The sequence below is a fragment of the Aquarana catesbeiana genome, linkage group LG04 (assembly GCF_042186555.1).
Source record: "Aquarana catesbeiana isolate 2022-GZ linkage group LG04, ASM4218655v1, whole genome shotgun sequence".
NCBI lineage: Eukaryota > Metazoa > Chordata > Amphibia > Anura > Ranidae > Aquarana > Aquarana catesbeiana.
In genome coordinates this window covers 489,826,402-489,846,363 of record NC_133327.1, presented here as the reverse complement: position 1 = coordinate 489,846,363, position 19,962 = coordinate 489,826,402, and the positions used below count along the sequence as shown (strand labels likewise).

Genomic DNA, 19,962 nt, shown 5'->3' with positions numbered 1-19,962 from the left:
TTGAGGGGGGCATACAATCTCGTGCGGATTAAGGAGGGTGGAAAACTGTGTTTAATACCAGAACAGGCCATTATGAGTACCTCGTAATGCCTTTTGGCCTTTGTAACGCCCCAGCAGTTTTCCAGGAATTTATTAACGATGTCCTCCGAGATTTGTTGCAGTTATATGTGGTGGTTTATCTCGATGATATCCTAATTTTTTCCAAGTCCCTGGAGAGCCACCACACAGATGTCTGTCGTGTGCTTCAGAAACTAAGAGAAAACAATCTCTATTGTAAACTGAAGAAGTGCAGGTTCCATCGTGAACAGGTTAAATTCCTGGACTATGTCATTTCCACTGCTGGTTTTTCGATGGACCCAGAGAAACTTTCGGCAGTCTTACAGTGGCCCCGACCCGTGGGTTTACGTCCTCTGCAGCATTTCCTGTGCTTTGCCAACTATTATCGGAAGCTTATTCGTAATTTCTGGTCTCTGGTCAAACCCCTCACTGATATGACCAAAAAGGACGGTAACCCACAGAGTTGGTCTCCGGAGTCAATTAAGGCCTTTGAGAGTCTCAAGGCTGCCTTTGTTTCTGCTCCTGTGTTGGCACATCCTGATCCTATGTTGCCTTTTATCCTAGAAGTTGATGCTTCTGAGTCTGGAGTTGGTGCCCTTCTGTCTCAACGTCCTAACTCTGAGAGCGCTATGCATCTGTGTGGCTACTTTTCCAAGAAATTGTCACCTGCAGAGTGCAATTACGAGATTGGTGACAGAGAGCTGTTGGCGATCATATTAGCCCTGAAAGAATAGAGACATCTCCTTGAAGGTAAGACTGTGCTGGTTCTCATTCTTACTGACCATAAGAATCTCACATTCTTGTCTGAGACTAAGCCCCTCTCTCCCAGAAGGGCGGAATAGGCTCTTTTCTTGCCGAGTTTTAATTACATTGTCTTATTCTTACCTGGTACTAAGAATGTAAGGGCTGACGCCTTGTCATGACAATTTTCCTCCACTACCAAGTTGGATTCGGTTTCGGTTCCTGTGATTCCTCCTGATCATATTGTGGCTACGGTTCGCACCAGTCTTTCTTGTCCTTTGGGTGTCAAAATTCTTTCTGCTCAGGTGGTGCTCCTCCTGAGAAACCTTGTGACCGCTGCTTTATCCCTGAGAGTCTCCATACTGCCGTGCTCCAGACTTGCCATTCTCCCAAGGCAGCTGGCCACCCTGGGAAAAATCAACTCGTTTGGGCCATTTCCCAACAATTCTGGTGGCCTAGTCTACGGCTGATGTAACTGCCTTCGTAGCTGCCTGTTCCGTGTGTGCTCAGACTAGGACTCCACAACACCTTCCAGTGGGCCTCCTACAACCCATACCCAATGGAGAGAGGCCAAGGACCCAACGGTATATGGATTTCATTGTGGAGTTACCCAACTCCCAAGGCAACACTGTTATCCTTATGGTGGTTGACCGGTTCTCAAAGATGTCATTGTATTCCACTTAAGAAGTTGCCCACTTCTAAGGAACTGGCTTCCATTTTCGGGAGATCTTTCGCTTACATGGGCTACGCAAGGTGATTGTCTTGGACAGGGGTGGTCAGTTTGTCTCTCGGTTCTGGCGAGCCTTTTGTGCACAGTTGGGAATTCAGCTTGCTTTCTCCTCTGCATATCACCCGCAGTCTAATGGGGCCGCAGAATGAGCCAATCAGTCCTTGGAACAATTCTTACATTGCTATATTTCTGACCATCATAACAACTGATCAGACCTATTACCATGGGCAGAGTTTGCTCACAACAGTGCCTTGAATTCCGCTTCCCGATTGTCCCTGTTTATGGCGAATTATGGTTTCCAACCTTCCATGTTGCCTGACTCATTTGTTCCGCAGAGTATTCCTGCGTTAGAGGAGCATCTCTGTGGTCTTCGTTCCACTTGGGCACAAGTTCAGAAGGCTTTGCAACATGCTAACGATAGGTACAGACTCAATGCTGACCGCAGACGCCTGCCTGCACCTTCCTACAGGGTTGGGGACAGAGTCTGGCTGTCGTCTGGCAACCTCTGACTTCGTGTTCCTTCTTTGAAGTTCGCACCTTGGTTTATTGGGCCTTTCCGTATAATCGCAGGATTAACCCAGTGGCTTACGCCTTGGACCTTCCTCCTAGTATGCGCATCTCAAATGTGTTTCATGTCTCTTTATTGAAAGCTTTGGTCTGCAATCGCTTTACCACCTCTGTGCCACATCCTCACCCTATACAGGTTGGGAACCATGAGGAGTATGAAGTACAATCCATTGTTGACTCCCATAGGTTCCGTGGGCGCACAGGTTCCGTGGGCGCGTATAGTACCTGGTGCATTGGAAGGGGTACGGTTCGGAGGAACGCTCTTGGGTCTCATCCTCGGACGTACATGCCCCTGTCCTCTTCCGTGATTTCCATAGACGTGTTCCCCTGAAGCCAGGTGGTCCTCTGAGGGGGAGGGGTTGTTGAGGAGGGGGTACTGTCAGGGCTGAGCTTAGCCCTTCCTTCTCTGAGCTGGCCACTCAGCTGTCAGCTAATTGCCAACTCCCATCTCTCTCCACAGTTACCCAGCTGTTGTTGATTCTGCTCATCAGTCCTGCCTACTTAAAGCCGTCCAGCTCACTTGATCTCTACCTTTGCCTTTGTCAACATCACAGAGACTTTCTCCTGCGTTCCTGTTGAAGACTTGCTCGGCTGACGTCCCTTCTGGCTCTTGATTCTGCTTGCTGTACTACTATGTTTACCTCTGGCTCTTTGACATTTGCTTGGCTGGCTACCCAATCCGGTTATTGAACTCTGGCTTCTTTTGAACACGCTTACTCTGTTTACCTTTTTATTATTATTATTAAACAAGTGTGATTTAACTATACTTTCTCAGGCCGGCTCATGGTTCCTGATAGGCAGTGGTATGGGACACTAACTGGTAACAGTATGTTAAAAAAAAATAAATTAAATAAGTTTTATTTCAATTTTGTAAATGTTTTTTCAGGGTTTTTTTAATATTTTGTGGATCATTGTAACAGCAATGTCTTCAACTGTCATTAATGAGTTAACCATTCATGACAGCTGTGATCAATAATGATCTGTGATTGGCTACAGCTAATCCCATGGTGCAGGGTGCCGTGATTGGCCAAGGTACCATGTGATAACTGTGGGCCAATCACAGCATTGTTAACACAGCTATTATGAATTATTTTATTCATAACAGCTTTGTTGATATTCTGATTATGTGATCGCATAGTGATCACATGATCACCAGGCCCCAAGTACCAAGGGATCTGCAATTCACTGTGTCTGGTGGACGCAATGGTTGTGGAGGGGGGCACGCTGCTCACAACCCTTAGTTCAAGCAGGCAAAATTACGTACAGTACTTGTATGTGATTTTTCATGCATGTGCCAACCTGCTGTAGTATATGTACTGTGGCTGGTTGGCAAGTGGTTAAGCCTCTCTCTGCTGATACACCTTGTGTCATGTGTTTTGATTTGCCTTGCTTGCTGCCAGATACTGTATGCTGCTTGATCCTGTTCTTGATCTAGCCTTGCATCCTGTACTCTGTGCCCCGCTGTGTTTTTTAACCTAAAGAAAAATAATATTGATCCTGTTCCTTTAAAGCATGTTATACAGCACAGTGCTTATGCTGTGTCTTTTGGCCGTCTGTAACACCTGAAATACGTTGCTGATCCTGCCAGTTACTACCCTCCCCTCTGTAAACTGACCACAGTGTATCATGGCTGCTGAGCCCTGACACCATGGTCAGAGTACATGCCTCCATCATCAGCAGCCCTGCTATCTGCAGCTCTTCTGTCCTCCTCTGTCCACCTCCCCCCTCCCCTCCCTGCTTTTCAGCTCTGTGTGGGAGCCTTGTCCTTCTCGCCCCTCCCCTGCTGCTGCCATACTATGCAAAATAACAATCTGTCTTTTGTAGAATCCCCTCTGTTATAACCTGTTATATCTCTCTCTTCCTTTGTTTTATAAAAACGAAGAAGCACAATACCTTACTGAAGACCGAGGCTGAGCGGTCATATGACCGCCCGAGGCTCTCCTCCTCTCCTCCCAGCTGATGTCAGAGGGATCCTCAGCCCCTCCCTTTTACAGTCCTTGGAGCAGGGCAGGAGAGCCCTGGACATCAGCTGAGTGCACAGCAGCCCTTCAAAATAAGGTATTGTGATGCATCAGTTTTATAAAAGAACAGCAGTGAGTGATATAACAGGCTATGACAGAGGGGATTCTACAAAGCACCCATAATGGCTTTACAAACACTTTAATTCTGTTCCCCTTGTTCCTGTACCCAGTCCTGATTCCCTTCTTTCTTTGCATCTATGGTATTCCCTGTTACCAGTGTTTCTCATCTTGTATACAGTGCCTTGAAAAGGCATTCCTACCCCTTGAAATTTTCCACGTTTTGTCATGTTACAACCAAATACGTAAATGTATTTTATTGGGATTTTATGTGACAGACCAACACAAAGTGGCACATAATTGTGGCATGGAAGGGAAATGATAAATGTTTATTTTTCTTATTTTTACAAATAAATATCTGAAAAGTGTGGCGTGCATTCGTTTTCAGCCCCTTTACTCTGATACTAAGATCGAATGGAACCAATTGCCTTCAGAAGTCACCTAATTAGTAAATAAAGTCCACCTGTGTGTAATTTAATCTCAGTATATCTAAGTATAAACACAGCTGTTCTGTAAAGCCCTCAGAGGTTTGTTAGAGAACCTTAGTGAACAAACAGTATCATGTAGGCCAAGGAACACGCCAGACAGGTCAGGGATAAAATTTAAGCTGTATTTTAACCCTTTATCACCAAACATGTGACAATAGGACAAAAATAATGGCGCTAAATACGTGCTGAGCAGAAGGTGTTTGTTCAACCTAATATAATGTATATATAAAAAAATCAATGATAAAACATATAAAGATGTAAACACTGATTTCACCCCGTGACAAGTGAAACTTAAAGTGGATGTAAACCCGAATTTTTTTTTTTTTTTTTTTTTTTTATGTCATAATGTAGAGTATAAGATTTCCTATCATTTTAGCCCAGTCTCGCCACACAGAGTTAATCCAGCTCTGAGCAATCCTCTTTTATCGTTCAGTGAGAAAAATCTTGACAAACAGAGAAAAACTTGGTCAAATCCTCCCCCTTGCTGTGAGTGACAGGTGATTTACATATCTTGTGCACTAGCTTAGCCTCCCTGGCGGTATGATTATTTCGGATTTTAGGTGCTGAAAGCGGTACAATTATTTTGCATGGAAATTTGGCGTTTTATATTTTAGGCCTGTAATTCTTAACAATAACACACTTAAATCTGTCCAAACAAGAGTCTAGTAGATATCTTGGGTATGATGAAGTTAGAAACACAAAAACATAAATTATAATATAATAAATAAATATAAATAATTTAAAAAAATAATAATATAATAATAATAAAATTAATTTCCCCACAATTCACTATCGCTCAATTCTGCAAGTGTTCTAATTTACTATTGCTGTTTTCTAGCTGGTCTAAAGCCACTTTTGACGTAAAGGGACACTTTTTGGTTGCTATGGACAATCTCCAGTTTCCAGGCAGAAAGAACAGTATATATAACATAAAACTGCATGCAGGGCATGGGCCAAAGCACTGGGGACAGAAGGGAAGTGAAATGATTTCATACAGTACTGTAATCTGTAAGATTACAGTACTATATGTGTTATGGTTTTTACATTTTTTTAATTTGCCGCCAGGCTCCGCCCCCATGCGTCGCGACGCTCGCAGGGAACGGAGCCTGGCACAGAGAGGCTTTGGAGGAGACATAGCCCGCAGGATCCTGGGGACAAGGTAAGTAACGTCGCACCAGGATCCTGCAATGTAATCCCGAGTGTGGCTCAGGGTTACCGCTAATGGGACTGAAATTTAACCCCAAACCACACTCGTGAAAACCGTCAGGGAGGCTAAGACATGCATTATTTTTTAATTCCCACCCCCACCCCTTTTTTCAGCAGCTCTGCAAGGATTGGCTGTTCCACACCTCAGCATGATTTGGCATGCTGAAGTCATGTGGTTAGATCATAGCAGAAGTTCAGTATAAGAAATACATAGGAGAAAATGCATATTGACAAGGGGAGTGTAGAGGTGGGCGGGGAGTCTACTGACATCACGACTCCACCCACCGAGCTCCAGACAACAGACCCACCCACAGAATATGCAGTTTTTCTGCTCTCATAACAGACAGAGGGGAGACATTTGACAGGTAAAGATACATGCAGGAGGCATGTATATCCTTATAGATAACCCCTATGGCAGTAGTTTAGAAAGGATGACATTGGGTTTACATCCACTTTAAAATAAAACTTAAAATGAAAATAAAAAATAAAAAATTATATTGTCAAACAAAAAAAATAGTCCATAAAGTGTTCAAGTGCATTCATTATCGATGTGAAATCTTCCTGTTCCATCCACCACACCAATGTGTCAGTGATTCCACTCCCCTAAAGAAATGCACTCACCAAATTTCAATGCCTACACTCTCGTGTCAGGCTAAGATGCTTTTAAACCACATGGACAGGGTTTCAAACAAGTATCCAGAATCCAACCGTGTGTGTAAGATATTTCTCCACATGTAAATAATAATAAAGGTGCTCCAATAGCATGATAACTTAAAAGACCAATTTATTAAAATACACTTCAAATCTTCAATCTTTACACTCAGATTTAGGGAACTTTAAAACCAGCAAGAGTAAGCACAGCAGAACTTTGAGTAGCAATGAAGCAGCGAATCTTGCGGTCACGGCGGACCCGAGGTGTGCTGGCATGTAAACAATTCTCACCCCTTCCTTGGTCCTAGATCTCACTCCTCCACTTCCTAGTCTGACGTTCAGCGTCCTACGTCAGTGATGATGATTGCCATACAGCCACGCCCCCAGTTAGGTCTTCTGTCCTGTGGCGCAGTGGTAGTATTTTGAGTGGTGGCGAGGTTATCTCAAATTACCAACAGGTCAGGGATAAAGTTGTGGAGAAGTTTAAAGCAGGGTTAGGTTGTAAAAAAATATCCAAGCTTTGAACATCTCATGGAGCACTGTTCAATTCATCATCCAAAAATGGAAAGAGTATGGCACAACTGCACACCTACCAAGACATGCAGGGGATATAGCAATTGGGGCATCGGGATCATCTTAATTAGATTGATCCTGCCTCCTACTGACAGTCGCAGCTTGCTCCAGGTGTTCACCCTATCTCTAAACCTGGACAATAATGGATGGATATTAAGACGGCAATAGTCCATTATGTTAGAGGTAACATGAATCCCCAGATATTTAAAGAGATGGTAGGTATAGGATAGACTGCCACGATCGACTGCCCAGATCTGCCATCCAACAGCAATAAAGCTGACTTTGACTAGTTAATGGTAAGGCCAGAGAAGCGTCCAAATCATGAAATCATGGCCATGACAGCTTCTAGGGAGGAGTTGGTGTCCCCCAGGAAGAGCAGCATGTCATTTGTGTATAACATGAGTTTCTCACGTAAGTCGCCATGTCTAAACCCATAATCAATGGATTGGCATGGATCAAGGCAGCCAGTGGTTCAATGGCAACCGCAAACAACAACGGGGAGAGGGGACACCCCTGTCTAGTCCTACATCCCAATATAAAAGCAGGGGAAACCCTATCCGCACACCTGATAGCAGCCGTAGGGGCATGATAAAGGAGTTGGACCCATTTATTGAACCTTTCTCGAAGGCCAAATTTGGTCAACACTGTCAACAAATATTGCCACTCCACACTGTCGAATGCTTTATTATAGCATCCAGGGACAGTAGCGCACGTTGACCCATATTATCTGCGGGTGTCCGCATGTTAAGGAATAATCTCTGTAGGTTCAAGGCAGTGGATTTGTGGGGCATAAAGCCCGCCTGGTCAGTGTGTATAATAGACAGAATATAATAACCTCATTGAGACACATGGCAAGCACCTTGGCTAGGATTTTAACATCACGCTGCAGCAACTAAATAGGTCTGTAGGACCCCGGATCCAATGGGTCCTTACCCGGCTTCAGGAGCAGAACAATGTTAGCCCTTGACATAGACTCAGGTAAACATTGAACATCATAAGCAGCATTAAAGACCTGAAGTCATTTTGGCAGAATAGATTCCCCATATCTTGTGTACACCTCATACACCATATCTTGTGTACCATCGTCCCCAGGGTGGGTTGGAAAGAATCATCGTTGCCCCCTCTTCAGGGTTCACAGTCATGCCATGCATGTCTCCTGATACCACTGCAGCTTTAGCATATCAGCCCCATCAGTGCTCTATGTCCTGGTCAGAGAGAGACACATAGTCCTCCACAGCAGACTGACTGGCCACAGCTGACAGTATCCGTGCATAGTTCATTATTATATTCCTTTCCCTCCCCAGTTGCTTGAGGGGTTTGGTAGTAGTACTCACGCCACCCTTTGGTTTGTCTCCTCCACGAGGCTGCCGCTGCTGCTGGGCTTCACCTTGGAATTCCAAGTCCACGGCATCTTCTCTGCCTTTATGGGTCAACATATGTGTGGAAATCTGCAGAGGATACTGCCCGAGGCTTCCTGAGACACTAGGCAGCAGGCAGAAGAGGTGCAGAGCCGATCGGTGATGGAGGCAAGGATCGTTAGAGGATTACAGCAAGAGCCTGGTAAGATAAGTCCGCTCAAATGCGATGCAGGCCACGCTCCCCAGGAAAGTCTATATTCACTTAGCAGAGTGAATGTAAGTGAATGAATTAAAGCTGTGTTCACTTTGAATATCAAATTTGTGCTGGCACAAATTATGATTTTTGGTTTACCAGTAAAATCCTTTTCTTGGAGTACTTCACGGGGTACAGAGCACTTTATATTCATTACTATTGGTTGAACTGGATGGACTTGTGTCTTTTATCAACCAGACTAGCTATGTAACTTCTTGGCATATCTAAAAGCATTGGGCATGAGGTGTGGGCCACAGAGCAACAAGGCCAACACATCCAAACCCAAATACAGAATAGGGGAGACTCCATTTACAAAGTCACCTGTAAGACCTTTCACCCAAATCCAGCATCTGCAAAGGCATGACCATCTACTTGGTAGAAATTAGTACATGTGTGAAGAAAAGACCAAGTAACATCAAAACAAGTTTAATGCTGAATCACGGAGGTGTCAGAAACCAAGAATCAGACCAAGACAGAAGTACAGTTAATCACACTTGTTTAATAATAATAAAAAGGTAAACAGAGTAAGCGTAGTCAATACATAGCCATAGTTCAGTAACCAGATCGGGTAGTCAGCCAATGCCAATGTCAGAGAGCCAGAGATCAATGTAATAGTACAGCAAGCGGGATCAGGATCCAGAAGGGATGCCAGAAGCTGAGCAAGTCTTCAACAGGAATGCAGGAGAAAGTCTCTGAGATGTGACCAAAGGCGAAGGCAGAGATGAAATGAGCTGGACGGCTTTAAGTAGCCAGGACTGACGAGCAGATCATCAACAGCTGAGTCACTGTGGAGAGAAAGGAGCTGGCAATTAGCCGACAGCTGGGTGGCCAGCTCAGAGAAGGAAGGGATGAGCCCAGCCCTCACACGAGGAAGCACTGACACACCTTATGGAATGATCCTTAAGTATTTAAAGAAAGAATCTTGCCCTTGATGCCATAAGAAAAATAAAATAACAAATCCACCTAGAAATAGTAGATCAAGAAGCAGCCTGATTTTTTCGAGGACCATTGGGTAGGAGAAACCGGGACTCAGACTGTTAAAATGAAGCTGTAGACTTTATATATAATTGAACATCTCAAACAAAACCCAAAGAATGAAGCACTTTCTCCTTCTGCCCTGTACACGCGGTCGGACATTGATCGGATATTCCAACAACAAAATCCTAGGATTTTTTCCGACAGATGTTGGCTCAAACTTGTCTTGCATACACACGGTCACACAAAGTTGTCAGAAAATCCGATCATTCTGAACGCGGTGACGTAAAACACATACGTCGGGACTATAAATGGGGCAGTAGCCAATAGCTTTCATCTCTTTATTTGTTCTGAGCATGCATGGCACTTTGTGCGTCGGATTTGTGTACACACGATCGGAAATTCCGACAACGGATGTTGTTGTCGGAAAATTTTATAGCAAGCTCTCAAACTTTGTGTGTCGGAAAATCCGATGGAAAATGTGTGATGGAGCCTACACACGGTCGGAATTTCCGACAACAAGGTCCTATCACACATTTTCCGTCGGACACCATTGTGCCCATCATATGCAACCTCTGTGCCCATCATATGCAACCTCTGTGCCCATCATATGCAGCCTTTGTGCCCATCATATGCAGCCTCTGTACCCACCATATGCAGCTTCTGTGCCCATCATATGCAGCTTCTGTGCCCACCATATGCAGCTTCTGTGCCCATCATATGCAGCCTCTGTGCCCACCATATGTAGCTTCTGTGCCCACCATATGCAGTCTCTGTGCCCGTCATATACAGACATTGTGCAGCTTCTGTGCCCATGCCCACCATATGCTGCTTCTGTGCCAATCATATGTAGCTTTTGTGCCCACCATATGCAGCTTCTGTGCCTATAATATGCAGCCACTCTGACCCCCTCCCGCTCGCCCGCCATCAGACCGGCACTTACCCCATCCTGGTGATGGCAGCGAGCTGTGGGATGGGCAGGCGTTGGCTCCTGCATTCTCCATGGTTCCCGTGCATCTCCTCTTCCATTCTGGGCTGTTGGGTCCTCTCCCCCTGTGTGTCCTGTGTCAGCAGCAGCGGCGGAGGTGTGCAATCCCCCAGCTTCCTCCCCTGTGTGTCTCTTCCGCCAAAGCGCCGGGCATCCAATAGGATGCCCGGCGCTTTGGCCAATCTCACTGACCTGCCTCCTGATTGGCGGGGAGGCACTGTGGTGTAAAAATAGCCAAAATTAATTTGCTATGGTCACACAACAGGGTGGAATGAGGGCGCACTCTCTGTGCCCCGAGCCCGCCCTTTTTTGAAGCTTATTAGAGCCTCGGGCTCTAATCAGGTGCTTCAAAAAAAAAAAAAAACACCCCCTCCCACACTGCCATAGGAGTCCATGCGTCCGGCGTCCTAAAAGGGGCCAGGCACATGGATAGGGAGGCGGCATCAGGGAATAGGGGGGGCGGCGCCCGTGCATTGTGGCATTGCGCCCACAATGCACGGGTCGCCCCTGGGTCTACGGCCTCCTTTCAACATCTTTTCATGTACCCTTCCACAAAGATGCCCAGCATGCACTTCTCCTCTGCCCCCTCTTGGGACTCTTCTCATGCCAACAAAAGCTGGTCACCTATGTCTTCATTGCCGCAAAACGCGCCATTGATAGAGCTTGGCGGAAGCCCTCTGTTGGTTTTGCAGAGGTGAAGAGCATTCTGACTATCCTCATGCTGCATGAAAAGATGACCAGTGAACTTCATGACTCTTATGCTAAGTTCCTCAAAATGTGGAACCCATGGTGGTCTTATGCTCTCCCCACCCTGCCCCTGACCAGCTTGGGTATTCCAGACTGTTCTAATATACCATCCAACCTGCAAGCCCGGCACTCTCTTCTTGTCTGAGGCTACACCTTCTTTTTCCATTCTTGTCTTGACTGTTTCTCTTTCTCTTTCCCGCTTGGGTGCCAGATGGAGCAGAGGAGGAAATTGAGGGGGAGAAACAACCCCATCGAGACAGGATGTCCTCCAGAGGCAGCCATCATGGTTGTCCTCATTGCTGGCTTCACAACTCCTGCCTTTCCGTCTGGTGGATTCTGCCCCCTTCTGTGAATTTGCAGAATGTAATGTACCACATTGGCAGGTTCCCGGTCACTATTTCTTTGCACCATTCAAGCTGTGTACCATCATGTGGAAAGCAATGTTTTGGCATTGTTGGGCAAGGTAGTCAGCCACAAGGTCCACATTACTGCTGACACGTGGTCCAGCAAGGAAAGATACATTTTGTTCACTGCACACTGGGTAACTTTGCTTGCAACTAGAAAGGAGGCAGGACAAGGCTCAGTGCTGGAGCTTGGTTTGCTGCCACATCTCCATAAAGCTGGTGGCGATGATGCGAGATCTGTTAGCTCCACCCCCTCCTCCTCCTCCCCTCCTCTGCTGGATTGTTTATGAACCACCAGTACCCCCTAAGTGTTCAAGGGACCATTAAACGAGTCAGGCTAAAAGATGTCATGCGGTGCTTCAGTTGGTCTATCTAGGGGACAGGAGCCACAACGGAGCAGAGATTCTTTCATCTCTGTTGGAGCAGGCCCAGAGGTGGTTCACGCCATGGAAACTTGAGCCAGGAATGGTGGTGTGTGATAATGGCACTAACATTCTGTTCGCCCTTTGTCACGCCTGGCACATTTCCTCAATTTGGTGCAGCTTTTCTTAAACGTTTGCAGCATTTCTTAAACAGGTATCCAGGTTTGCAAGATCTTCTAAGGCAGGCCAGGAGAGTCAGAAACGTCTGTAGCCATTTCAGGCGGTCATATACAGCTAGTGTTAGGTTGGCTAAAATTCAGTGGGAATTCCACCTGCCCATAAACCGCCTGATTTGTGACATGCTCACCAGGTGGAACTCAACTTTGGCAATGCTGCAGAGGCTGCACATGAAGCAGAGGGATGTCAGTGAGTACCTATCTGAGTATGCCACAAGGACAGGTTTAGGGCAGCTTGGCTTTTTTCCTTACACCAATGGCTGCTGATAAAGGATGCATGCACTGTACTGTCATTTTTGAGGAGGCGACAAGGAAGGTGAGCCGCGATAATGCATGCATTAATGACATAATCCCTCCTGTGTTCCTGCTGGAGCAAACTCTGCGTGGCATTATGGACAGGGCACTCGAGGCAGAGCAGCGGAAGGAAGAGGAGGATTTCCTTTCCTCTCAAGGCACTCTTTATGCAGACACCATTCTTGCGATGCCACAGAACATACAAAAGCAGAGTGCATTAAATTGTGGCCTCATCATACAGACTGGCTCCCCAAGCCATTGTTTACAAAAACAAGATAGCTTGCAGGGAAAATCTATTTAAATGTAATTTTTTTTTTCTTTAGAAATGTCATATATTTAAAGGAATTTTCAATTTTTATTGTTTCACTTTAACCACTTAACAACCGCGCTATAGCCGAATGATGGTTACAGCGCGGCACGATAACTCTGGGATATTAAGGGGAACCCCGCAGCAATTTAAAAAAAATGGCATGGGGCCCCATCAAAATCCATACCAGGCCCTTCAGGTCTGGTATGGATTTTAAGGGGAACCCCATGCCAAAATAAAAAAAAATGACGTGGTGATTTGGTCCCCCCAAAAATCCACACCAGACCCTTATTCGAGCACGCAACCTGGGAGGCCGCAGGAAAAGGGGGTGAGAGAGCGCCCCCTCCAGAACCATACCAGGACACATGTCCTCAACATGGGGTCCCCCAAAACACCTTGTCCCCATGTTGATGGGGACAAGGACCTCTTCCCCACAACCCTTGCCTGGTGGTTGTAGGGGTCTAACAAGGGGGCCCCCAGATCCCGGCCCCCCACTATGTGAATAGATATCAGGTACATTGTACCCCTACTCATTCACCGAAAAAAGTGTCAAAAAAGTAAAAATGACAGGAGACAGTTTTGGATGATTCCTTTATTAAAAAAAAAAGTGTCTTGTGAAGTAAATCTATCTTCAATCACAGCGCCGACCAACTGAAAAAAACCAGCCTCCATGGGAGGCGTCCCGCCTGCAGACTTTTCACGAAGACAGCTGTTATATAGCTGAGGGCGGGGCCACCTGGTGACGTAACTGGGTGACCCCACCCCCTTCGGATGTCATGTGACATGTGATATCAGAGGGGGCGGGGTCACCCATTTACGTCACCGGGTGGCCCCGCCCTCAGCTATATAACAGCTGTCATCGCAAGAAGGCTGCAGTCGGCGGGACGCCTCCCATGGAAGCAGAGTTTTTCTGTTTTTTTTCTGGACCTTCGGACGCCATGATTGAAGATGGATGGACATTGCGGGACACTTTTTTTTTTAATAAAGGACTTGTCCAAAACTGTCTCCTGTCATTTTTACTTTTGACATACCCATTCACATAAGGGAGGGGGCCAGGATCTGCCTGCTTGCGACTATAATGTATTGTCGGATCCCAGGAATATACATAAAGATCATTGAAAAAAACGGCGAGGGGAAGCCCTCGCCAGAATTTTTAAAGAAAATACTGTGGGAGGCCCTTCAGGTCTGGTATGGATATTAAGGAGAAGCCTGTGCTAAAATGTAAAAAAAAATGGCATGGGGTCCCCCCCAAAATCCATACCAGGCCCTTCAGGTCTGGTATGTATTTTAAGGGGAACCCCACACCAAAATTAAAAAAATGGAGTGGGGTTACCCCAAAATCCATACCAGACCCTTATCCAAGCACGCAACCTGGCAGGCCACAGGAAAAGGGGGAGATGAGAGAGCGCCCCCCCTCCTGAACCATACCAGGCCATATGCCCTCAACATGGGGTCCCCACAAAACACTTTGTGCCCATGTTGATGTGGGGCCTCTTCCCCACAACCCTTGCCCGGTGGTTGTTTGGGTCTGCGGGCAGGGGGGTTATGCATTATGGATTTTAGGGGGACCCCCACGCCATTTTTTTTTAAATTTTGGCACGGGGTTCCCCTTAAAATCCATACCAGACCTGAAGGGCATGGTATGGATTTTGGGGGGACCCCCACGCCATTTTTTTTCCAATTTTGGCACAGGGTTTCCCTTAATATCCATACCAGACCTGAAGGGCCTGGTAATGGACAGGGGGGGACTCGCACCATTTTTTTTCATGATTTTTATGTATATTGCCGGGATCCAACAATACATTACAGCCGCAAGCAGTTTTAAATGACACTTTTCCTATAAAATGTCATTTTACAGATCTCATTCATTACACTATGTACGGCTGCTATTTAAGCAACCTTACATGCTGTGGGGCATGGACTTAGCCCCCTGAGCCATGATTGGCCAAAGGCTCCCTGCCTTTGGCCAATCATGGCTCTCATGGCTCTCACAGCAGAGAGCTGTGATTAGCTAAAGTATGCAGGTCAGATGCATGTTTTGGCCAATCAGCAGCCTTCAATGCACTGTGATCTCGCAGTGCATTATGGGGCGTTCCGCGGGCGCACAAATTGCTAAATTCGACGAACGGGCTCATCCCTACCAGCCATGCCCAGTCATACTCAGCCATACCCAACCATATTCAGCCATACCCAGCCATATTCAACCATACCCAGCCATATTCAACCATACCCAACCATACCCAGCCATACTCAGCAATACTCAGCCATACTCAGCCATACTCAGCCATACTCATTCATGCTCAGTCATCCCATCCATACTTAGTCATTCTCAGCCATCCACATTCATGGCTCAACCATGCTCATCCATCCCCATTCATGCTCATCCATGCCTCATGTATGCCACTACAGTACCTCACAAAAGTGTAATAGGTAGTCAAATTAGATTTGAAATGTATGCCCCTAGAACACCTGATGGTGCTCCCTGCACGTTGGGCCTCTGTATGTGGCCAGGCTGTGGAAAAGTCTCCCACATGTGGGATCGCCATACTCAGGAGGAGGAGTAAAATCTATTTTGGGGTGTAATTTTTGGTATGTACTTGCTGTGTGTTAGAAATATTGTATAAATGGACAACTTTGTGTAAAAAAAAATGCGTTTTCATTTTCTTTACGCATTTTCCAAAACATTGTAGAAAAAAATGACATGTTCAAAAGACTCATTATACCTCATAGATTATACGTTGGGGTGTTCTCTTTCCAAAATGGGGTCATTTTCTGGGCGTTTCCATTTTCCTGGTGCTCCAGGGCCTTCAAAATTGCAAGAGGTAGTCAAGAAATTATAAGTGTAATTTATGTTCCTAGAACACCTGATGGTGCTCCCTGCATGTTGGGCCTCATGTGGTATTACCATACTCAGAAGAAGTAGTAGAATGTGTTTTGGGCTGTAATTTGTGGTATGCATATGCTGTGTGTGAGAAATAACCTGCTTAATTTGGGCTTTTTTTGTGAAAAAAAAAGAAAAAAAAATCTTGATTTTTCAAAGAATTGTGGGAAAAAACTTCAAAAAACTCACCATACCACTTACTAAATACCTCGGAATGTCTACTTTCCAAAAAGGGGTCATTTGGGGGGTATCTGTACTTTCCTGGCTTGTTAGGGTCTCAAGAAATGAGATCATCAGTACATCAGGTGTGATCAGATTTCAGAGATTGGCACCATAGCTTGTGGACTCTATAACTTTCACATGGACCAAATAATATACACCGATTATTTTTACCAAAGATATGTAGCAGTAAACTTTGGCCAAAATTTATGAAGAAAAATTACTAATTTGCAAAATTTTATAACAGAAACGAAGAAAAATGCATTTTTTACAGAATTTTCTGTCTTTTTTCATTTATAGCGCAAAAAAAAAAAAAAAAAACAGCAGTGATTAACTACCTCTAAATGATGGTCAGCAAGTTTAACACGCCCACACTTGAAGCCCTACCACTGCGCCCCTAGGAAAGATTAGAGATTTGATTAAAGCTGCCACTCTAAATAAATCAAAATAAGAACTGTATTTTACCCTCTACCTAAAATGTAGAATTAAATAGTGGTACACCTGGGAATGGGAGGGTGGATGATGCAGGGTGTGTGCTAATGAGGTCAGCTGGTCAACTCCTTCCTGTGTCACGACCTAAAGTCTGATCAGGAAGACGACATTACCAATGGAAACGTAACATAAGCACATAAGCCTTCAAAATGGGGACTTTTGATTTTTCAAATTCAGGTCCCATAGACTTCAATGAGGTTTGCCGTACGGGTCTGATCTTTTGCGATGTTCAAGAGTTCTGGCGCAAACCTAGCTGGGGGGTGTTCAGCCCATCTCTAATAACCAGTAAACATTACAAACATTTCCTAATCCTTAATCCAGCTACCGATCACGATAACTTTAGCGTCATATTAAACTCTCTTTTTTAAGCACTTTGGCAACATGTTCTTTACACTCCATCAAGGACAACATTACCTTAAATAGTGCACAAACACTCTACACAGATAAAAAAAAATGCTATACTCAAATAGGTTTAAATTCCAACATCACACATATACTAACACTGAATTAAAAAAAATATATCTATCATAAAAATCACAATCAAGCTGTTCATTTTTTATGCAATTTACAGAATGAAAAGAATATGTAAACTGTTTCTGTGTAGCGCATTTAATTACTTTTTGAGTATGCAGATTCCTTGTCTTTTAATCCTTGTCTATGTTCCAGTTTAAGTTGGTGCCATGATTGCTGCCCCAGGTTTACTGTTGTGGCTCATTTCTCTTGCGGCATCCTATGGAGCCACCTTTGCATGCAGGAACTAGAGCTGTTTCCTTACACTTTGTGCATCAATAGCAGTGTTGTCAACTAGCCGGTAATTTACAGGTAGCCTATAAATTTCAGCAAATTTTCGGGCTTCCCGTAAATGCCCATTATGATTCTATCACACAGCAAGGTCACTCCGCCAATAGAACATTACACAGACCTCTGAATAAAGGAGACACATAAAGGTTTTGCATATACATATGCAAATGAGGTGAGACAAATGTCAATGTAAAAAAGGGAGAGAGACAAATAATAAATAATTCCACAGTAGCGCACTAAATTAATCTACAAATCTCCTAAATATTAGCATCGTGAAATGATCAGCATAAAACACCCATACATAATGAAAGTGCCCATATGGCATATCCAAAAAATCTATAAAAAATAGATATATGTTCAAAGATATGCAAATCAATATGGTAATACAGTCCAATTTAAAGTGATGAAAAGATATCGTTAATTCACCAAAATCCTTCACCAAACTGATGTGTGCCATTTCCACTCCCTTAAGAATAAAGCTCAACAGATGCTGTTGCCATTCACTCTCGTGTCTGGCAAATATCGCCTTATTAGATGTTATTGTACACGCCAATCTCCATCTAGATTAATAGAGACACTCTCCACATATGTGGATAGAAATTGAGACAGAGCCTCCAATAGTGTAAAAACACCTTAAGGTAATCCTTTTTTCTCTTTCTAAACTGTCATTGTTGTAGTACATTTCCAAAAGTCACATCAAAATTTGTATCCTTTATTATGGTCTGTTATAGATTTTCTGTATTGTAAAATAAAATGGGGTGGCTTTTCCCCTAAAAATACATAGCATACCCTTACCCTTGATAAGAGTCTGGTATGAATGTCAAGGGAGGGGCGCTCAAAATTTCTTATAATTTCCTATAACACACAGACAAATAAATAAAATGCTATAAATTGTATGCCAAAGTCATAGCAAATAGGCTCCTCCCACTGATCCCACAATGGGTCTCTAGGAACCAAACGGGTTTCATCCTAGACAGAGAGGCACGTGACAACTCACTGCGTACTCTGTCTTTGATAGCTCATGTGCGCGGATTTTCCCAGCCCACCCTTCTATTATCGACTGACGTGGAAAAATCATTCGATAGGGTGGACTGGGAATATCTGATGGCAACATTGGCTCACCTGGGTATTGGCCCCACCCTTCTAGCACAAATATCCGCTCTGTATAACTTTCCCACTGCTCAACTGAGAATAAATGGCACGTTAAGCGACCCCTTTACACTATATAATGGCACCCGCCAGGGCTGCCCCCTCTCACCCATCTTATTTGCCTTATCACTAGAACCATTTTTATCAACGGTTAGAAACAATCCCAGCATACATGGGATTGTTGTGGGCAACTCGGAACATAAATATGCTGCTTAAGCAGATGATATTTTGTTCTATATACAACAACCCATGATCTCCCTACCCAATTTGATGTCAGCATTCTCAGCATTTAGTACCATTTCCAATCTCAAAATTAATATGATGAAATCTGACATTTTAAATATATCGATTCCCAAATCGATGGCAACTCAACTGAAAAGATCCTTCCCCTTTAGTTGGCAGGTTCGATCCATTAAGTATCTGGGAATACTTCTCACCCCTAATCCCACATCCTTGTTCCGCGCCAATTTTATGCCCTTAAACAAAAACAAAATCACCTGCAGAAATGGTCTCAGCTCACACACTCATGGTTGGGAAGGATCAGCATAGTAAAAATGAACGTATTGCCCAGGCTGCTGTTCTTGTTTCAGATGATCCCATACAGAATCCCCATGGGCTTCTTTACATTATTAAGAACTTTGATTAACAAATATATTTGAAACAGGAGACGACCCAGACTTGCTGGGACCCTCCTTACCAGATCTAAAAGGGAAGGAGGCTTAGCCTTACCTGACTTTAAAAGATATTTCTTGGCAGTAGTATTGAACAGAATCTCAGATTGGAAATATCACAAAGAATCTAAACGTTGGGTAACCTTAGAAATGGATCTCTGTGGTGCAGACCTTTTTCCACAAATATGAATCCCTAGAAAATACAGGTCTTTGTCCACAACCACCTCACCGCTCACACGTTCCACCTTAATGACCTGAGACTCACTATGTAAATCACACAATTGGACATGTAACTCTCCTCTGATGCCTCTGACTGGACACAAATATTCCCCCCCCCCCCGGAAACATAGACCCCAAAATCCATGTCTGGAACCTTGGGGCAATGGCCCTGCTATGCCAAGTTACTACCGCATCGACGCTCATCTCCACCCCTACAGCGTCACTCATGGATCAATGGCATTACCATCAATTATCAACCTTTGTTCACTCTCTACCAAAACCCATAGCTTCCATCTCAGAACTGACGCTGATAGAATCTACCTTCTCAGAAGAACGACCAGTTGAGAAGCCTCTCTCCTATTTCTACCACACCCTACAAATGCTTGCTGCTACAGGACATCCTAATTTCATCAGCAACTGGGAGAAAGATCTCCATAAAGATTTCTCGGAGATGCAGCAATCTACAATCCTTTATCTATCGCACACGTCCTCGATGTCTTCTAAAAAAGCGGAGA

The 19,962-nt window shown here is 44.6% G+C and overlaps 1 protein-coding gene across 1 annotated transcript in view; it reads left to right on the top strand.

Annotated features, from left to right (window-relative positions):
* LOC141140454 (uncharacterized) overlaps nucleotides 1-19,962 on the top strand; it is a 71,824-nt gene that overhangs the window by 41,352 nt on the left and 10,510 nt on the right. The window lies entirely within an intron of this gene.